The sequence below is a fragment of the Argiope bruennichi genome, chromosome 5 (assembly GCF_947563725.1).
Source record: "Argiope bruennichi chromosome 5, qqArgBrue1.1, whole genome shotgun sequence".
Lineage (NCBI taxonomy): Eukaryota > Metazoa > Arthropoda > Arachnida > Araneae > Araneidae > Argiope > Argiope bruennichi.
The window spans coordinates 34547021-34569817 of NC_079155.1; the positions used below are offsets into that span (position 1 = coordinate 34547021).

The window sequence follows — 22797 nt, forward strand, 5'->3', positions numbered from 1 at the left end:
AACATCCTAGCCTGTGTTTTTCCATATTTTGAAAAATTGCTCATAGGTGGATTTTCTTCTTTTTTCTTACCCCTTTCTTTTTTTATCAGTAAAAAACTTTTCTAATGTTGGTAATAAAGCAACATTTTTGCTTTTGAAACAAAAAATATTTTCAATATGAAATAAGTAATATTTTCCCATCGATATAAGCACTAACAAAAAGTTATGCACTAATAAAGGGATCTAACGGATATTTATCTGTAATCGAATAAAAATATGCATTCTGAATTTTCTGCATAAAGAATGAAATAAAATGCTAAAAGGGAACAATTTTATATTCATTTTAGGCATTATATTCATCATTATTTTTTTTAAATCAAAATGCCACCAAAAATAACGCATAATGCAACAATTTAATAACCTCTGAAGTCTATTATGATTTATAGAAATTTCAATCAAATAGAGTTCGACATGTTTTAAAATACCCACATACATTCAATACCTAATATACATTGATATTCAGACCTCAGAGTTCCGTAGAATCCTCACATATCGAACTTTCATATATAGTAAATTTCTATATTCGGAACATTTTTTGGGACTCTTTAATATTCAATAAAAACTAGCAGCTATAAAAATAAAATAAAAGTAAATAATACTTCTATATATCGAATAAAACTCAGATAAGAAGTTCATGAGTAACCACTGCCTTCAAAAAACCGACCATTTATTTCGTTAAGAGGGAAAGAAAGAAAATTTCTTTCCCAATTTCTTACTTCAATAGAAATCCGTGGTTTACCGGAAATGAAGGAAGCCATAGGAAAAGCTATTAACAATTGCAAGAGAATCCTGTGTAATCGCATGCTATTCGGAGTATCTGACCTTAACTCTTATCGTATCTTAACTTGCAGCAATATTTTTTTCTCTAATTTTTGTTTAGCTGTAGATTTCTTAGAGAGGATACGACACATTTCGTTATACCTTTAAGCATTAAACAAATTTCGGATACCTTTAAGCATTAAAAAAATTTCGGATACCTTTATGCATTAAAAAAATTCAGATACCTTTATGCAGTAACAAAATTCAGATACCTGTATGTATTAAAAAATTCAGATACCTTTATGTTTAGACCTCTACACTTTAATACGACATAGAGAGATTAACAACATAGATGTGACATAAATATATGACAATTCAAAAAATATATTATCAATAATATCCAAATTATTTAAACATTTTCTTTAAAATAAGCCTTTATGGTACTTGCATTTTTAGTCTCTTTTAACCTCTGAAATATTAATTATGCCTTATCATTTTTTATAAGATGAAAATTTTTTGATATGTGTTTCTCAAAGTTCTTATAATATTTTTTTCCAAATTTTTTTTAAAAATTCGATATATGAACATATTTAACCCTTTCTAGGGCCGTGGGAAGTATGCTTCCCACCAAATTTATCAATCTTTGTATGAATTTATGTAGGTTGGCATAAGTTCTGACAAATTTTTTTAGAAAGACAGAAACTTAGATGCTTCAGTTCTTTATCTCACACAAAATGATGCGTCTTGGTTTGTTACTTAATTATTAATTAACCAAATTAATTAATTAATCAAATTAAATTTATCTAATAAGCTAAATGAATCCCTTTTCTTATTCTAATTTCAAGCCTAAAAATATTTTAGCATAATATGACTAGAAAAAAAGGGCCTTTTAAAGGGTTAACTTAACGCAATTTGATGATTCAGTGTGATCTGCTCAATCAATATCATTGAATAAACGCAATTTATTCAGCCACTTTGAGCTTTAAAGTATTTTATTTAGTCTATAATGTGGATCGCCCTTTTTCTTTAGCAAAATATTTTAGATTAAAACCCACTGAGCAGCTCAAGGATGGCTTTCTTTTTACTTGGATCAATTTTTATTCCTCTTGAAATTAATCTTTAAAATTCCATGCACATGAAATCAGAATTATTAGTTTCCTAATTTATTTGCCATGTACCAATCACCTGGAAATAATTTATTCAATTAATTCAAAGCGATATAGCTGAATTCACTGGCTCATGCATTAATTCAATTATTAATTTTACTTCACCCAGCCGTTGTCATTTATCTTAACCCACGGGAAACAACCTAAATATTTCCGATAAGTATTGAAAACGATACAAGCATCTATCGACATGAATCTTAAAATTTCGTCTGCGTTCCAGCGTAGGACGTCACCAAGGGTTGGTATTGATGGGGGTGGTGCATACATACACCCACCCCTGTCAACCATTTCAAATCCCACGCTCAGATGCCTTATCGACATTAAAAATAAAAACAAGAAAAAGGAACGAATAGGCAATCAATACATAGCACCACGCCCCGAATCTATCTGCCCTTTAATGTCCAGGAGATCCGAACACAATAACTGCAGAATGGAAATTAAAGAAAGGCGATGTCATGTCATAGACAGAAAAAAAAATAACTTTTCGATGCTTGCGGGAAAATGGCACTAGGTAATTAAATCGTAGAAGGAGGGGTGTATTGAGAAACAGGTATCTGTGGAAGCATGGCGGCCTTATCTGTGGCTGTAATTGCCAGGAAGTTCAAATACCGTTCACCATTACTTTTTAAGAGCGTAGGACTTGCCTTCAGATTAAAGATGTGGTGCAAAAAAGTTAAGGAAAAAAAATTACTACATTCCGAAATGTATATTCTGTGATAATTATTGTTCGGTAATCGCTGCATGAGATGTGCTTGGGTGATAAGTTTGTACTTAATAACTGCTTATTCCTGCTGAATAGAGGGCAAAGAGTCTCTTGCCTTCTTTATGAGGGTATTAAATACGTGGGAGGTATTTATTTAACCTTAGTTTTCTTTAATATTTAATGATCTTGAAGTTTTATTCCAGGATGGTACCATGATCAGAACTCTCGGCGACAAATAAAAAAAAATGATAGCAGAAAATTGTTGATCTTTCGTTTAAGAAAAGATATTGTTTTGCTAAGTTGCTGGGAGTGGTAAATTAAACGCCCAGTTTAATGAGTTTAAATGTTATTAAGCCATTGTACTTTATTGCTAAAGGTCGATACTTTGTTTAAAACAGATATATTCGATATTTGTATTTTTTTTAATTAGATAAGTCAAAGACCAAGTACTTTCAGACACAATAGAAATGTATGGATTTTTTTTTTTTAATTTCCTAACTTTATCCCCCCCCCCCCGCTTTTCTCCTTTTCATTCTTCTCTTCTACGAAAGGATTCCTTTTCTATAAGAAACATAAACCGTGCGTTGTATTTAAAATGCGAAACTACATACGCTTGGAAAATTTAGCAACGATCGGAAACTATACTACCTTATATAGAATTTGACCCTATTTTGTCGTTCAGAGATGAAATTCGTATATTCGAACTATTCTATGTACTGAATGAATGATGAATTTTTAAAACAATATTTTCGACATGTTTTAACGCAATTTAACAGGTTGCTAATGTTTGTTTGAGTTTTTCTGGCGCAAGAGCCATGATGTTGGCCATGCAGCGTCAAATAATAAGTAAAATTATCTCATTTTAAAACGAACTCTAAAATGCAATCAAGATTTAAATAAATTGATAAAACCTTATGGGCTTTAAAAATGCAAAGAGTTGGACATAAGGCGTCTTATCAAGCAAGAAGAATTAGGGAAGGCAAGACTTTTTTAAAAAATATGCAAACGCTGGGCATTGAAATTTGGACAATCGGACAATATATTTCAACAATATATTTAATTTCTTTACAGATTTTTAAAGAAATTATCAATTACTTATCACAATATTATAAAATATAATAAACTCTCTAACCTGTAGAGCAATTAAGTTAAAGCGAAATTTGATTTTTTTTAATTTATTAAAAAAAACATGTAATCAGATCCTTTTGAAAAATTTTATATTTCAATACAATAGATTTCACGAAATATTTCAAAAGTATGACTTCTTAAAGAAGAAAAATTTTTCAACCCCATTATAACATTGTTCGTTACCGCATTCTGAGTTATTATTGGGATTTTAGTTGGGAAGTTAGTTGTGGAACTCACGGAATCGACATATATGCGAGGCTGCTGAGTGAAGGACCAAGTTGGAAAATTGCCGAATTTTCCACAAAAGTAGATTTTTTCTATTATTTAATGTTTCGTATGATTTACAAGTTAAATTGCATCCATAAAGGATAGTTGATAATCTCGCACATTATCATTTTAAAAGGATAAATTGTGGACATGTTTCATAATTTTAAATCGAGATTATAAGACAAAGACAATAAGTGAAATTGTTGATTTGGAATACCCCTTCCATATTTCTCAGTGTGAGGACATTAAACTCAAGAATTCACCAAGCCCAGTGACATCCATTACAAATCTTAAATATACTCGATTTTGAACAGGCGAATCTCTAACTCTGATCTTCATGCGAAACAATGCAATGGGGATTCGCAATTGAATAATAAAAAGCACTTCTTACAACAATCTGTTATTGGTTTTAAAGATAACTGTCTTAAACTTCGATTGAGTGAAACTTATATTTCTGAATGAAATGTGCATCACCAGGTCGTGCATATTTCACTCAGTAATATGTATTTCATTCGGACTCGGCTCCGACTGTTTCAAGATGTGGTACAATTCTTTCCGTCCAAAGCCCAAGATACCATTTTTTAAGGAAAAAATCATTCGGAAGGGTTTATACAATTGACAAGTGCTGTGTGAAACTTACCACACCAACGTATTCTCATTTTTTAGTGCTTAGTCAAAAATGCTTTAATTTTATGCATATTGTTTAATTTTTCATCATATTTTACTTAATCTTTTACTATTGAATTTTATTACTGTTTTAACCTCCAGCTGCATATCCCGTGATTTCCGCGGGTTGGCAATCAGTCCATTTTCTGTTGCATCCTGCGTTTTTCACATCTTAGAATGTTTATTTTTACGAATACAGATATTTTATATATTATATTATTACCGTGTAACATATAATATCAGTTCAATTCCTTTGAAAAATATTTGAACTTATTTGCAAACATCGCATCTAAATAGTGATTTTAAAAAATTATGCAGCCAGAGAGTTAATGGATTAATATTTTTATTTTAAATTAACATGCATTTGGCACAAGTTAACCTGTATTGATCACTAGTAAAGAAAAATCAATCGAAGTCAAAAACGCGAAAATCAGTAGTTCACTGCCTTATCCTGAAAACAGCTGGATTTGATTGATCCTTTCATTTTGTTGTATCCTAATACAAAATTTTACAAACGTGTACATAATTTTTTGTACGCTGTGAGAGATGCCTCTAAATAAAATTCACTGCCCAAGAGTCTAAGAGCTGTTTTGACCCTTGTCTAAAGTAACTTTTGGAGCTGTGTAGTAATGATACTAAGTAGCTATTTAACGAAAGGTTAATAACAATATTGGGACAGAAATGCAATGATCGTAATACCTCATTGTAGGGATAAAATTTATTGCTGATGCTGCTGATTTTCGGGGTAATAAATCAAAAGAAGTGATAGCTACACCGCTATAATAATAAAGTAAGCATTCCTTCAATAATAATTGCACATTCGCACAATAATAATCTCACATTAAGTATTAATTGCAAATTTATATTTTATAATAGCAAAATCTAATTAAATCGGCAAAATTATATAAATATCAGAAATATCGATAAAATAAACCAAATATGCAAGTCGGAGATTAAGATAATTCGACATTAAAAATTCTCATAACCCTCTCTTCAATTGTTAGACGAGATAAATTTTGCCTTAAATTAAAATTTTACTCAAAAATAATTCCGATATTTTTTTTAGAAAAACGAATAATTTAAGGCGATTCAGTAATAAAATATCTTATTACCGATAATACTGTAGTGAAACAAACAAATATAAATTTATAACACAAATTGAAATTATGAATTAAGAAAAGTTTAAAATTGTTTTCTGCCTTTTTTTGGGACACGATATTTTAAGTAGACTTCCTTAACATCATAAATTTTATTTAAATTATACAGTATCTACATTGTATAAACTGCATTTTAAAAGCACTTTCCCCTCCGGACATTCGTTATCGCATAGATATGCAAGAGCAAAAAAGGCCTGGAATTAATAATTTCCGGAAGAAAAAAAAATTTGGATAACGAAGTCTTCAAATCTATAATTTCCCCCCTCCAAATGATGTCACAGAATGTCAAGATCTAAATTCTCTTTTTTGGAATAAAAATTAACCGCGCAAATTTCATGCCCGTTTCTGAGAGAATCTAAATTTATCTACCTTTTAAAACAAGACGTTGGAACTTTCAAAGCAAAAACTCCACTTACCTTTTCGCTAACTCCATTCCGAAATTTACACTACCCGCGCAAATCACACCAGGAATCCCAAATAAATCGCCATCTCTCTCGCCAAAAAGACAGCCAAGAGTTTCAGGGTCAAAACAAATCGATAAAAATCTGGGGATCGAGCGAAATTTTCTCCTCGGATATTTTTTTCCCTTTGCTTTTTCTTTCCTAGAACTTCTTCATTCCAACGCCTACAGCAATCATAAGCAACGCTGGGAAAATGCTTTCCGGTGCCTGAAAGAGGATTGTGGGAAAAAATATTATAAACGGAATAGAAAAAAAAAATCATTTATGCAATGATGTCACTATTTAGATATCTATATTCCTAAAACTTTCGTCATAATATTTTTTGTGTATGTGTTATACATTTACTAATAGCGGTTACAGTTCAACAAGAAACATCCACACTCATTTAATCTGCAAATAATATTGATTCCCAATATGATTATAAAATTTTCCATAGCTTTATAATTCGAGTAAAATCGGGTTTATAATAAAGAATTGTAATTCGTACTAAGAAATACCAATTTATTATGCAGCAAAATGAGATTGTTTCAATTTCATTAACTAAGTTCGAAGCTGCACGGGAGCTATTTTGGACGGAATTCGTTGAAACGATAATAAGATGACAAGGGCAGCACTTGAATCGACACCTTTCTTTCCAAAGTGATGCACTGTATAACAGGTGATTGTTTCTTCCTCGCCAATTTTAATGCGCATGCACGTGGTGGATCATTTATAGGATCGGATCTCGAAACCACGAAGCCGAAACTTTATCATAAAGACGACGCGACCCAATAATAAATTTGGAAATTCAGCTTAAAAACCAAGATTTCATTTTTTCTAAAGCATTATCGTTCTCATGAACCCATTTGTAATTGCGTTATTTTTATGGGTTTTTTCTCTTTTATCTTACAAAAATCCATAAAAATTCATTTAGCACATTACAATCAAATCATTGGGAATAATTGTGCAATAAATTCAATTTCATCTGAATTCAGTCGGAAACCTCAAAATAAATAATTTCACGTTTTCAAACGGCATATTTGGGGACAAACCTCGCACCTTTGAACTATAGTCAGGTGACGGAACTGTCACCTGAGACCAAATTTACTTCTTTTATACCATGCCAATTATTTTGCATCTCGCTGAATCTTTGGTGGCATCCGTTCTCAAGGTTTCTATAAATTAATATAACCTGGTAAACTATTAATTTATTAGTATATAGTTTTGTAATCTAGTAAATATTTACTAATTTATTCATATCAAATTAGTTAAGGGAAGCAAAGAACGTCATCTGTAAAAAAATACAAATTTTCGTTATTATAATTAAAATCATTTATTAAGTCGAATTACGCTGATGCGAGTGTTGGATATCTATCAACAGAATAATACAGCACATATTAGCACACATCAAAACATACTAAGAAACTGGCTATTGTAAATGCAAATTATGTACCACTGAAGATTAATCCTTAATTCCTTGTAATAATATTAAGTTTATTTGCATAAACTAAATACGCTTTATTTTAAATAAAATGCGGAAATTCCATGATATATGAATAATTAAAATTAAAATAGTATTCAGTTCGTTATATTTGAAGAAATAAGAAATGAACCTCAATATTTGCTAAAATTCTTCTTCGTTGTTTAATCGGAAATAAGATATTCGGTTAAAAATTGCATTAGAATAAGAAAGTTTTTTTTTTTTTAATAATATGATACACAGCAGTTTAAAATATTTAATTCGTATAAAACCAAACATTAAATTCAAGTTCTTTTAACACGCAATATGCAAATAATTATTGTTAGCAACATCATTTATGTTTGTTTTTGTTGCTAATGGATAAAAAAAGTTGCATTCTATTAAAAATATATACAACACTGATTTAAATAGATGCATAAGAAAAATGATAGGATCATTAAATTCATTTCTGATAAATAAACCACACAAAAAAGTTTTTTAAAAAATGCTATAATTTGAAGTAGAATCATTCCCAAGAAGCGATTTAAATATAATAATCAAAAAAAAGTATCAAATTTGTTGCACAATAACGCCGATGCATTACTCGAAATAACGACATAGCTTACGAAAATCCCGAATTTGTACATTTCAGTTTCAAAACAAGAAGATAAAACTGAATTGCAGAAGAATTTGCTGCAATTTAATCTGATGGTACATGATTCTATCCTCCCCTTCTTCAGTATGTTATATAATTCAACTTCATTTGATCTCAGAGCTGTCACTGATGTCAGCGAATTTGTTCGCAAAATAACAAAGCATGCCAAGTCTTTTACTGTCGCCGAATTGGCGAAATTATTTCTATTTTGTAGGAGGTGGAGTTGTGTCTACTGCTTGCTTTCTGATTCTCTCGCAAAACGAAACCGAAGGTAGATGTAGCAAGTGGTATTTTGTATGTGCTGCGAATTTTTTTTGTTAGAAATGCTTAGAAAAGAGAAGAAAGTGCTTAAAATCAAACATTTTCTTTAATTTTGGTTCGAAATATGCAGATTAATTTAGATTTTTTGCATATATTTTAAATATAAATATCAAAACAAATTATTGCAAAAAAATTTAATAAAATTTTAGTATTTATAATTGATAATTTTAACGGAAAGATTTGTAAAATTCATTAAGTGTACATTTATTTATTTATATTGCATATCAAGGAAACTCCATGAAATAAGTTAATGCTAGGAAACAATTGAACGTAAAATATTCAAGCAGATATTTTTTTAAAAATTCAACATAAATGCAAGATACAGTTATGAAAAAATATAATGCAATAAATAGCAATTTCATTAAACATTTATATTTCATTTAAGTTTCATCAGAATATTGTTACTCATTTAATATACGTATAAACAAAAACAAAAAAAAATTAACGCCGATAGTAATATTTAAGCAATCGAAGTTACTAACAAATGAATTCATATGCAACAACATTAAAAACGAAATGCATGAAAAATCTAGTTGAATCACTCATTTCATTTATGCAAGAATTTTTAATTTATATATTTAATTTCCTTAATAATAATGCTCAATATGCGAATTCTTAAATCATTGCTGCTTTAAAAGTGTCTTGCGCAATAGCAAAACGTAACAATCGTGTTAAAAATATCTCGAATTAAACAGTGGCATCAAAAACTAATGCACATCAAATGATATTATTTACTTTTAATAAGATGAACTTACTCTAGCATTGACAAATGATGACAAAATGACAAAACAGCTGCAAAAAAAATCATGCTTTTCTCATCACTGCCGGTCGCAAATTTTTTAATACCCACACCCCTACGCAAACCTTTGCTTACCTGTGCAACAGCAAAAATAGGCTTACCTGCGAGATTTAGGAGCGCGCACCAACCGGCAAGTACAAGTGCAGCCGGCGAATGAGTTATCCGGTTTCTTTTCGGTTCGGAATCAACTGGTTTCGGTTGCAGCCGGATTCTGGTTGATGTGGAGATTTTACGTGCAATTTTAGAGAAGCTTCAAATTTTCTAAGTATACGTACTCCCTATACTGCAACGCAGGCAGCAGCACACGCGTGTCCCGGGACCCCGCGTTGTCATAGCGACGCAATGACGCAAGCCTGAGATGGGGTTGTCATGGCGACCGAGAGCGGGGGGAGGACGGGAAGAAACCTGGGTTTTTCAATGTCAAGGTTGGGAGCGGCCAGACTGGAGAGAGTCTAGGAAAAGCGAGAAAGGGATTTTCCGGCGTTGACCAAGTCGCGGAGGGAAAACGAGCTATGAAGGCGCGCAGATTTAAAATGACATACATCTCTCAGTGCAATATTCATTTTAGTGACATTAATTATTTAAATATATTATATTTATGCTTCGAATACATTATATTATCTTTTTTTATAGCATATGAAACATCATTTTTGACTATCGAAAGCGATTTTTTTAGGTTTTTCTTTAATGTAAATCGAACTTGTTTCAAATGCTACGCAGTGATATTCAGTTTAAGGAGTTAATTGCTTCCCATGGATTGAGAAAGAATCTCAGATTTGAATAAAAATGACCTGTGTCATTTCAAATTGCACACAAAAGTAAAAATCTATAAAAAAAAAAAGAAAAGAAAAAGAAAGAAAAGAAAAGTGAAAACTTAAAAAGATAGCTAGTTTTTTTTTTTTTTTTTTAATTAGTAAAGTAAATGTTAATTTTTCTTTGCTATATGAAATTTATATTCACCTCAAATTCGTAAAGAGAACGTAAAGCATTTTTTTTTTTTTTTTAATTTCCACATGACTACGACAATTTCAGTTTTTGAAGTAAAGTTCTGGATTTGTCCAGAATTTAAATTCAGTATCATTGATTGCTCTTTTACACACACACACATACACACACACACACACACACACACACACACACATATATATATATATATATATATATATATCAGAAGAGGATATAAAATTTTATGGGTCGGTATTAATTTGTGTAAATGGCAGCTCAAGATTACTTTGTAATTTTAAAGCATAATAGCAAAATAAATTTATGCTTCTTTATATCTTTTTATTTTATGAATGATTTTATAATTTATTACATATTTGTGTCTGAATTGTTCATTTATGTTTCTTACCCAGTCATGATAATATCTTGGACAATTGTCTAAGTGAATTTCGAATTGAATTTCAGAAAATATGGTCACTTTAATATTAAGAATATAAAATTAGAATAAATAAAATACATAAAATAAAGAAATACATAAAAATTAAAAGAAGGAGAATAATTATATACTATGGAGAATAATTCTTCAAACAAACAGCAAAAAAATTAAGTTTAGCCAAACATTTTTTTTTTTTTTTCAATATGAAGTATTTGATAAGCACACGAAACATGACAATACAGGCCACTTTTTCAATCTAATTAATTGGATGAAAGTCATTCATGTATCTGGAGCTGTATTATCAAATAGGCAAAGAAGACCTATTGTCAGTGTCCCTAGTTCCTCAAGCTTTGAAGAACCCCCATTTTTTAAAATTATTTACAATGTAATTTAGTTATGTTCTTTTATACGATTTATTAGAGCCGAAGTTCGATGTTATTTAAATTAAAATCTAATTAATTTTCAAAGTCAATTTAATCTTAATGATTAAATCAAAATCATGTTAAATTTCACAACATAGTTTTATTATACTTGAAATATTTTTCGCATTTTATACAAATACTTGTAGATCAGCATGGTTTAGTTTGCTTTGCAATTGACTGATTGATTCATAAGCCTCTTTGTCACTATATTGCAGTATTTAGATTGCATTAACATATTTTATATTTTTCTCCCCATTTTGTTAAAAAAAATTTAATTAAAACTTTTTGTGCATAAGGCCCAGAAAAAAATTCTCTTCAATTTGCTTCTGAGCCTTATGCACAAAATGTTTTAATACACATTTAGACATTTTTAATGAGAATTCTTCACAATATGTGCTTTTTAAAAGTATCCTATACAAAAATCAATAATTTAAAAAAAAATGTCAAAATATATCCAAAAACCGTTGGATTATTTATTTTGAATATTCATAGAATTCTAAATCTATTTATAACATAAACATAATATTTCTCTTTAAATTTAATGTTTTGTTCAAGGAAATAAAATTATTTACATACCAATATTTTTTTTTAAATCTTGGTTTTTTCAAATACATACCTTAACTAGTCAGAAATTCTGAATACACACATGCGAACTATGTCAAATTATTTAGATGGGGTGGGAGGGCAAATATGTTTATAACGGTTTGTACTATGTTCTTAAAAGGATTAGGCTTTTATTCAACATAGTTTTAAATAATACAATATTTTCTTCAAAGATTTAATAATTTATTTTTAAATCAATGCATTATGGACTAATAATCTAAATCATCATTTTATTGATTTAAAATAAAGATTGTTATCAATTATATTTGGATCTGTCATCTATGAAACTATTGCAAACACACACGCACACACAAAGAATTAAGTGGGCACGATAAAATCGAAATTTTCGAAACCCGTGTGGGACACGGGCACAATAAAATTTGTTGGAATTTGCAGTGCGTATGACAGATGGACACGACAATTAAGGAGTTAAATTAAATTCAAATTATTTCGGACGTTAAAAAGAGAAGGGGGGTCAAAAGGGCGCCATACAGGAAAAGGGTTAGTAGACCCCATACAGGACTTCATACTATCCTACTTTAAAAGTCTCCATAATTATCTAGAGGGTATTGCACTGATACACAACTGAGAAGGAGGGACGTGGGTGTTCATTAACGTATATTTGAAATGACTAATACTTTTTACAAATGATTAAAGATAACAGACAAAGTAACGATACGCTCCAGAGGTCTAAAAACAAAACTAGTTAAATTCACAAGGAGAAAAAAAAAAAAAATCAAACCGCAAGCCCAAATTACCCACGAAGAACGTTTATAGCAGGGAATTCCTAAATATACTTCGTGTCTAACGATTCGACTGTTCCTATATGCTCGGCGCATCCCCCGACCGAGAGCACATGTGACGAAAAGATATGCCACTTTGTCAAGGACGAGTTTAATTTTAGAGTCGAAACAAAAAGCAGGAAAATTAAAGTATTATTGCCACAAACCACAAAGATGTTTGAAACGATAAGAGAACAAAACAGAGGGACAGGTGCTTTTAAGAATTGTTACTGAGTCATTTCTTCAACGTACTAATAAGAAAGAAAGAAAAAAACTCAAAATAGAAATGATTATTATGGTTGTCAGTGCTTCTAGCAATGTCAAAAAAGCAGGCATTCAATAAATGGACTGCCATCTGATTTTAAAGTAATTATGAATGTTTTCAAAATGTATCATAGTGCGATGCCTGATAGATAAAATCTAGGCATGTAAATGATTTTATTTCATGCTTTCCGAAATACTTATTTCTGAATTTTAAATTCTAATCAAAATTCCACAATAAAATTATAAATTTTAACGCTGTATTAATATATTTTCTGAGGTCTAAAGAAAAAAAAATGTAGGAGACATTCGAATGGCTAGTCCAAAGCAATACATCATCATAGTGTTTTAGATTTGATTGTTTTTAAATTTTTACTTTCTGATATATGAAATATACAAAGCAAAAATTTTATAATCTTCAAAAAAAAAAAAAAATCGAATTTGAAACTGACGAATCTCCATATTTCAGATTTCTCTGAATTATGCATTTTCTCTGTCTTTGAATAAGATAAATGAAAAACCCTTTATGCCACCAGATGGTATTAGGTACATGATATTTACAACAATTTTATAATTGTGTGTCGAATTTTGCACGAAATCCATACAAAGGAAATCTGTTTTCCGGCTATAAGTTTAATAATAAATAAATTAACACGATAACTACAAAATGAAAGCTAGGTAAATAAAATTTGGCACACAGATTTAACTTCTAATGTGTAAGTATCTTTCAGATTTAGAATCAGATCCATCCAGGAGTTAAACGTCTGTTGGTATGTAATTTCGCAAGCATATAAAGGCAACAATTCAAAAATGTATTGATTTAAATATAGGAAATTTGGTTCGTAATTTTGAAACTACAGCTGTAATTCTGTGACAAATTTTAGTTTTCATAGGCCGAAAAAAAAAGCGTTCTAAAATACGTATAACTCGGTTTTTCTGGTACTTATGTATTAACCACACCCCAGTGATTAATCGATAGAAAAATCGCAAATCATAACACTGTAATAGGTTCTTTCGTAATTATTTGTCACCAATGGCATGCAATTAATAATACATAAGTATATTTATTGGAAAATATGAGACAATTTTGGAAGATCATACCTCTTAATTATGTATCAGCGATAATGTGCATACAAAAGATACATTCAATATCGTCGCAACGCGTGTGTTTATTAATGCAGTAATTAAAATAATGGAAAGTATTTCTGTAAAATATATTTAAAAATATTTTATTTTTTTTAAATTAAAGAAAAAATTGTATGAAAATATAGTGATATTGGTGAAAAACTTGGTTTTAAAATGTAATGTAAAAGTGGAGGAGAAATGTATAATATGCTCGAAATTGCTGAAGACTATTCAATCCATAAAAGATGCATTGCTTATGGTTTGTATAATTAAGCCTATTAAAAAACAAACAAACTTATTTTTGTTTTCAAAATGCTTTTGATAGTAAGATATGTTTATTCTTCCATATCTTAGTGTCCATAGATAATAGTAAATAAGATTAAGATCCTTAAGATATCCTTTTTTTTAATATCCTTAATTCATTCAAAGGCTCAAAAAAAAAAAAAAAAGGATTTAAAGGCAACAAAATAGCAATAAAAAAAATTCCACAATAGTATTAAAAACTTTGAACACGCCACATATGAACTGTATTGCTTACTTGGAAGTTTCTCTGCACAAATGTTATATTCAAAATAATGTATGCTGTATATCAGAATGTTTTTATCGAATTTATTATTTTAAAAAATTTAATTACATAGGTCATCACTTCATTTATTAATATAACTTTTTGTTCATATGTAATTTATTGAAAAATTTATGTATTAAAAATAAATTTTTTACTATATTTATTTCAAACCATTTTTTTTCTTTCCGTACCTATTTTTAAATCCAATTTTTCCAAATTCGAATTTTTCGATACATCAATTTTGTTTTAATTTTCAAATAAGTAAAGCTTTATTCTATAATGCATACTTCTCCGTGACAAAATTTTAATTTCACTTGTATCTCAAAATGATATCTAGGGGCCGCGGTGACCTGGTAGTAAGATCTCGAAACCGGAGGGTTTTTGGTTCGAGACCTAATTACGCCGAAGAACCGTCGTGTAAACGGGCCTAATACATGTTAAATCTGTCGGGGCCAAACGTCTGCCCGCTAATGTGGTGTGGAAGTTTGGAAAGGGGTGCCAGCTCAGGTGTCATTCTCGTCATCTGACCACGGTTCAAAATCACGAGGTCCGTCCCAAAACAGTTCCAGTGTTGTTTTAAAACGGGACGTTAAATATAACTAAACTAAATATCTCACAGTAAGCCCTTTAAAATTGTTCATGATTTCTTACTTTGATTCGACCCATAATCTCCATATCTAACGGAGTGCAAAATTGTCCTGTATTTTTTTTTTTAATATTAATCCTAAGGAATAAATTTTAAAAAAATTCTTTCATTTCTACAGCTTAGTTGAATTTTTACCCGTATAAACAACAGACTGGTCCTGCCCAGGAAACGCCACTCCTATTTCAAGGAAATGATCTGAAACAAATATCAAAAGTTACCATTCCCTAATCGAAACCACTATTTCAGAAATGAAGTGTAACAAAAATATTTTCAACTGCTAACGATTCCCCAATCGTATTCAACCCATAATCTCCATACCTAACGGAGTACAAAATTGTTAATACCAAAGAATAAATTTGGTAACATTTCTTCACAGAACTTTTCGCGTAAAAACAACAGGTTGGTTCTGCCCGGAAAACACCACTCCTTATTTCAAGGAAACATTCTGAAACAAACACCAAATACCACAATTTCGGAATAGGCACCAAAGTGGAATTTTCGACGAAGATGCTTCAATTCCTGACTAAAGACACGCCGACGGAACATGGCCAGGACCTGATAACAGTCATTTTCCTTCTAGCTGTGGGCTACAGACTTTAGTTGCCTTCCAGGGGGTGGACTAAGCGATTAATCACGCCTGCCCTGTACTTCGAGCAGAATACTGTAATTTCTGAACTTGCCATGCGCGTTCGAAGGTGAAATTAATTCGCGGACAGTTGCAGTCAGGTGGGTAATGGGTGGGGTGGAAGAGGCACCCTCTGTCTTCCGCCCCCTTTCCGAAGCTCACAAACCTCAAATTCGAAAACGCTCCATGTAATTTCATTGTGATTTACGAGTTAATTACGTCTTCGTCTATCGATTAGTTTCGTGAATTTGTGGTTATGAAGGAAGATTTCGGAAGACAGAGGGCGCATCAATAAAAGGTGTTGTGTACGTCATTTTTCTTTTAATTACAGAACATTTTTTTATTAGGAAGTAAGAGATGCTAGTTAATGACTTAAAACGGTAGTCGATTATGTTCAATGGAGCGTTGTTGCTTACAATCAAGTTCAGTAAATTTTGAAGCAGCCCTGTGAACTCCAATCAGTAAACTCCACGATTCTCTAATTAATAAACCAAAGAAAGGAGTGGGGTTCTCCTCTCGACATCCTCAGGTATGCAATATGGTTGGCTTTGGGTTTAGCTTTCTATGAATAATATGTAAAAAATTGAATATATACATTACACCTCCGTCCGTCTGTCAAATAAGTTCAGAATTCTATATTGATCTGCAATTTTCATATCAGTGCCTTATACCAAATTTCATTTATATTGCTTGCTCTACTTTTCAATTGATGGGTTACGTATGTAAGATTCAGCAGATTGATAAAGTCAAACCGATGATCGTTTTTCCAGTACTCCTGTGGCCAAAGACAAAGAAATTCCGCAAAATCACGGGGACGAATTTTCACGGTCGATTATTTTTCATCTCACAAATTCAATAAATATTTAAAAAAAGAAAAGAAAATGACAAATAGAGGATTATAAATCATACTGAGCATAAACTTTTATGGCATTATGAGTAAAATACATGGGAAAACTCTTAACTTAATGAAAGTAAATTACCACAAGGAAGAAAACCTATGAAATAAACTACATTCACCAACTACCACTATACAATTTCACCTTTAATAAAGAGCGTAAGTATAGCTTACAAAGAAAGTTTTGAATTCGTTTTCCACCGCGCCTGGTTACTCGAATTAAAGAGGGGAAAGCCGTTTTCAGGTAAAGGGTTTTTCGGTTCACCTATGGACATCTATTATTTTTTTTATATAACTGCAGTATATAGTTCTGAAATGAAATGAGTGCAAAATGCATTCAAAACTCTATTTGTAGGCTACACTTATGTTTCTTATTAAGTTAAAATGATATTTTTAGAATTACATTTGATACATCAATATATTTAACAATAATTTTTACCATATAAATGCTAATAATCTATAGTCTGTGTATTTTCTGTAGTCGGTTCAAGGTCACATTTTCTACCTCGTTATTGGTTGTCTGGTACCAGTAACGCGTTAGAAAATGTGACCTTGAACCGCCTATAGTAAATACACAGACTATAAAATGCTAGTAATTAGTATTATTACTAGCATTCGTTTCTTGTATCCCTCGTTACGTTTTTGAACAGCAATGCCTTCTCATTAAAAAATTGTAACCCTGCATGGACTCAGTGTAGTGTTCAGCAAATCTTAGGGCAATTTAAAATAACTACAATACATGTACTGCGATTCTGCATTGCTTTAAAAAGAAAATATTGAATGTAATATACAATAATCATATAAATGTAATTATATCAGTACAGTAATATGATATGTAATAAGAAAAGAAAAATGTAATATATTAATATACAGTATATAATAGATTACAGATGGCATAACGATTATTTTTTGCTTTCACATTCAAAAATGTAAGTCGTTTAAATGTTGCAGTAAGTATTGAAAAGACATTATAAGACATAATCTTAAACTCATCTCCAATGTCCCAAAACCATTGACAACTATAATCATTGTATTCTATAATATATAATATAACGCCAACCCGATGTCTAGAACACTGAGTTATCTAACCAGTTGGATGAGCACAAGATAAAAGGAAAAAAAGGAAAGAAAGAAACGACAAACCATCAGAGACCCCATGGGTATCAAATCCTGCATGGCTATATTTAATGTTTTGGCAAAGTAATAATTAAATGATGGGAAAAAAATACCTGAAAGCAAATGGCGACAATGGAGCTTACAGAGCAATGTTGGTGTTTACAGAGGCACCCTCTTTACATTTTCGAGGTCATTAGCTGTGGATAAACTATACAGAGATTACAAATTGAAGGGGGGAAGGCACGGGAACTGATAAATAACATTGTAAACACCTATATGACATGTATAAACATATAAACAAACATTGTAAAATCAGAAATTTGTAGCGTTTGTCTCGGTCTTGTGGTTTTGATTTCCTTTGTGAGAGCTTAGTTCGTTGGTTCTGTACGATATTACAGATTTGAGGTTATAATTTAGGCTGATTTTGACTGTCATTCTATAATATACATCGTTTTACAGGGAACAAACAGTATAGACTACAATATTGGTCCACGATTTTTTTCTGAATCGCCTGAGTGGACCCTTTTGTCATCTCGACGTCATTTGACTGGGGCTCAAAATTATAAGATTCATCTCAAAATAGCTCTACTGTTGCTTCCAAGCGAAACTTTAATGTAACTATTCATCATTTCACAAGCCTCCATGTCTTCACAATCTGAAATTCCAGTGCAGTATAGTATGTGCCTTTCGGATTTCAAATTCAGGGACATTTCAGTTAATCCAAGTATAGTTAACCGGTTTTTGCTAAATAATTAAATTTTAAAATATGAAGTATAAAGCCAATAGATAGCAAGTTTTTGGCATTCATCTGAATGAGATGGTTTGTATAAAAAAAAATAACACATCGCTTACTTATGAATTTCATTCCATACATTTACATTCCTTAGAGCAAATTATTTTTTTCCCTCATAAACGTGAATATAAAAATAATCATTTACAGTTTTTGATAAAAGAAAAGTAATTACAGACCGCCCTGTCTGTTTAATTCTCCCGTAGTAAGGATATCGCTCGACTAATTTTTATTTATTTATTTAAAATTTGTGTTTTAAGAGCTTACGTTATAAATAGCTAAGACAGGGTAGCTAATCTTACAAATCAGCAGAACGGGGAGGATGACGGGAAAAATAATACTGAAGACCAGAAACGTGGAATGCATATGAATATTAAACGCTTATAGGAGATTATGCTAGCTGCAGAGATACGAGAGAAATTTTCATTAAATAGTTAAATATTCCATGGTTGCAAGAAACAGGAAATCTTAGCCGTAGGCGTCGATTGAGTGGTGATTAATCGCGCTTTGGCGGTGAAAAATGAATTGTGGGATGTAACAAGTGATTATTAGCAAAACAGAGGGTTAGAAAATTCGAGCTGTTTGGTAGGGACTGTTTTTTAATGACATTAAATTAGCATCGGCGAAGCCTCATGGCTTCTGTTTTTTTATTAATACGACAGGCGAAGCAGTTATTGTGAACGATCATAATTTATAAAAGACAAATTGCGCTCACAATGGTCATTTATAACGTGCAGCTGAGACAAAAATTATAGGAGCGTTTTAGTTTGATTTATCCAATCATGCAGCCCTATCGTGAATAGTTTCGAAGGGGGAGTTCTCGGATAGCCAATGATTGAAAGTTATTCGCGAAGAATAACGTTTCGGTGCTTTTGTAAAGGATTGTATGTGACCGTCCTTTTCCGCGAATAAAGTTCAGATTTTGAGGAAATATGATAGAAAGAAAGCATGGTTCAATTTGAATGAACAAACGGTCAAAAAAAGCAGATACTCTCATAATTGAAATTCATATATTTTATATTCTTTTAAATTACATTTATATCGAGATAATGTTTTTTGATTTTTTTTAAATATTATTATTATAATTGCTTGAACCTCATTGTTTATCTACATAAATAAATCGAAAAACACAAAAATATTTATTTCATAATATAAGAAATAATAATATTAATTTACTTACAGACAAAATATGATAAATAAGAAACTGGTTAAGAAGAAACAAGTAATAATAAAAGAAAAAAATTAAAGTCAATTCCTACTTTCGCAAGAATTGAGATCGCATTCTTCACCTTCACGTGAAAAATACTGAAATCGTTGCATTTTACCGATTGAGCTACTGCCTGTTGATTTCAATGTTCATTACAAATTGCTAAAACTCTATTTAAAGTATTAAAAATCAATTAAATTTAATAATTAAGGAATTAATATTTGAAAAAACTGTATTAACATTCAGTGTCATCCACAACACGTTTTAAAAAAAAATGTATTTGAACTTGAGTGGATGAATAAAAAGTATTTTATTAACGATTGAAAATTTGAACAATATATATAAATATATATATGGAGAGTGTGAGCTAATAGTAGGAATTGAAAAAGAGTTTTTAAAGACATATATATTTAATATGCTTCTCAGCTAAATCGGAGACAGAAACATTGCCAACTAAGAAGTAGAAACTCGTCTTCGCATTAATAATTCGCACAGATAATTAAATGAGAAAAATGTTAAAAAAACGATGATGAATTTGTAGTTAATTTTTGTATAACGATAACTTTTGTATAGTTTTATTATAAAGGAAGAAAAAAATATTTTTCACTTTGGATTTTTGAGATATAGAAACTTTAATTAACCAATTACGATTTTTATCAGTTTATTTATTTTATTTTATTTATAAAAGTTAACTAAATTTTAAAGTTACACAATTTTCTGTACATATTATTTTCTCTTTAAATTTTTTAATGATTTAATTGTAAATGATCAAAATAATTTACTTATTTTAATTTCGATTGAAATAAAGTATTTAAATATAGAAATTTTTACCAATTATTCACGATTTTTTTATTATTAATTGCAACTGTAAAAATAGGCTAAAAGTCATTTAATTAATTTTTTATATTACCTAAATTGGCTTATGTAATTTTACACAAAGATGGTTGGAAAATATAAATTTAGATTTGATGAGTCTCCAAACTATTTAAAATATGGAGCCTACTAAATAATACTTGGCATAAATGACACTTACTTACTCGGACAATTTTTTAGAAGGGGGGAGGGATTGGAACCCTTCAGCTATATCATGCAGAGCATATACATCTGACACAGATAATAAATAATTTGAAATCCAGGCTTTATATTTTTCCATATTTTTAAACTGACTTATTAATAACCATAAAAGAGCTTTTCATCACGTCATTTAGAATCCCAAATAAAAATTTTTTAACTTAATGCTTAACTTAAAATTTTATTCGGTTATATACAATATATAAAAACAATTTCTGCAATAAAAGAAAAAATATATTTTAATGCAATAATGAAATATTGCAAATGAGCTAGAATTGGAGGCTAGCTTATTAAAGAGAAAGGCATGTTATACTGAAATAAGTAATGTACATTTTTATTTTGACAAATTCTAAAACTTATCTTTAGAATATTAAATTGTGAATAATAAAAGAATAAGTAACCTATCGCTTAAAAATAGAATAATCAATTGCAGAAACTTTTATTTCACACAATTATACATTTCCATCCGTAATTATTTCAATACTATCTCACTTTTACACTTTTCTAAGAATATGTGGAAGAGAGGTGCAAACGGCAGGAAAGTAGAAATAGCGGAGAACCACTTAACTTAATTACCACTTCAAATTAATCTGTGGGAACCAATAACATAATCTGAAATTCGGGAGAATATTGAATATGAGAAAGTAAATATAGGGTAATGTAATATTTCTGTTTTGATTTCATATTTTCAAACTATTCATTCCATGCTACAGTTAATGTTTATAAAAAAATGCCATTATGAATGTAAACAAAAAAAACAACTTATTTTATCATTTTGTCGTAATATTATATACTAGCCGCCTTTGGCGACCAGCCGGTTCGCCAGTATTACCGCTCGCTACAATTTTCAATTAAATATTTTAAGTAACTGGTCTCTTAATAGATTCTCAAACAAAACATTTTTAATCTTCAAATTTTAATAGTCATACCAAACTTATACTGTTGTTTAGATCGTTTCGTTCAATTTACTATATATATTTTACGAATTTGTTGTCATTTCCGGTAAAACTTCAACTTTAATTTAAAGTGGAAAAGATGAAATTGCAATTAATATAAAGATATTTTTTAATAAAACCAAGCGTTTTATTTTATTTATCATCTTTATTGTTATTTCGTTATTATTATTATTATTATCGAATATGAGTATTGCAAACAGAATCTCTCGGTATTTAAGTATTACGTGAACTACAAAATATTTTTAATAATTTATGTAATATCTCAAACAATAATTCAACAAAAATTTCTCAGATTCAGCATAAAATTCAGTTTTTAGTTTTGCTTTCAAAAGGATTGAAATGAAATCAATAAAAATATTTTGTTCCGGCCTATAAATATATTTCAAAAATTATGAATTCTAAATTTAATGCAGTAAGGTATCAGATTCTGAGAAATATTCTGGGCCCACCAAATTTTAAATAAATGAATGAATGTTTCTATTTTCCATGATCAACTAAGACTTATTTATGAAGTTTTGAATGTTAAAAATTTAGAAAAACTCAACATTTTCATAATCTTAGGCCAATTAATCTTGAGAAACCTGCGCACAGATTGGCGTATTTTCTTTGAAACGATCGATGGAAAATCTAAAATTATCCTTTTTTTATTGAATAGTGATATTCAAATTTTCATAAATCAGTCAGTTTAAGTGATCGATTTAGTTAACTCTTTTTATTTAACTCTTTTTATTTAAAATATTAGTGTTTCAAGAACCTTTTGTTATTCGCGATTTCTACAGCAAAAGCTTTATGTAAA

The 22797-nt window shown here is 30.1% G+C and overlaps 1 protein-coding gene across 2 annotated transcripts in view; it reads right to left on the reverse strand.

Moving 5' to 3' along the window:
• Positions 1-22797, reverse strand: part of LOC129968941 (uncharacterized) — a 150354-nt gene that overhangs the window by 107072 nt on the left and 20485 nt on the right. Inside the window, exons 1-2 of one of the 2 annotated variants that reach the window (XM_056083305.1) lie at positions 9661-9870; positions 6302-6553 (exon numbers count right to left, since the gene is read on the reverse strand). The gene's annotated coding sequence lies outside the window, so the exon portion shown is untranslated. Of the gene's footprint in view, positions 1-6301; positions 6554-9660; positions 9871-22797 lie in introns of those variants that run through there. The other variant, XM_056083304.1, reaches the window with a different exon arrangement.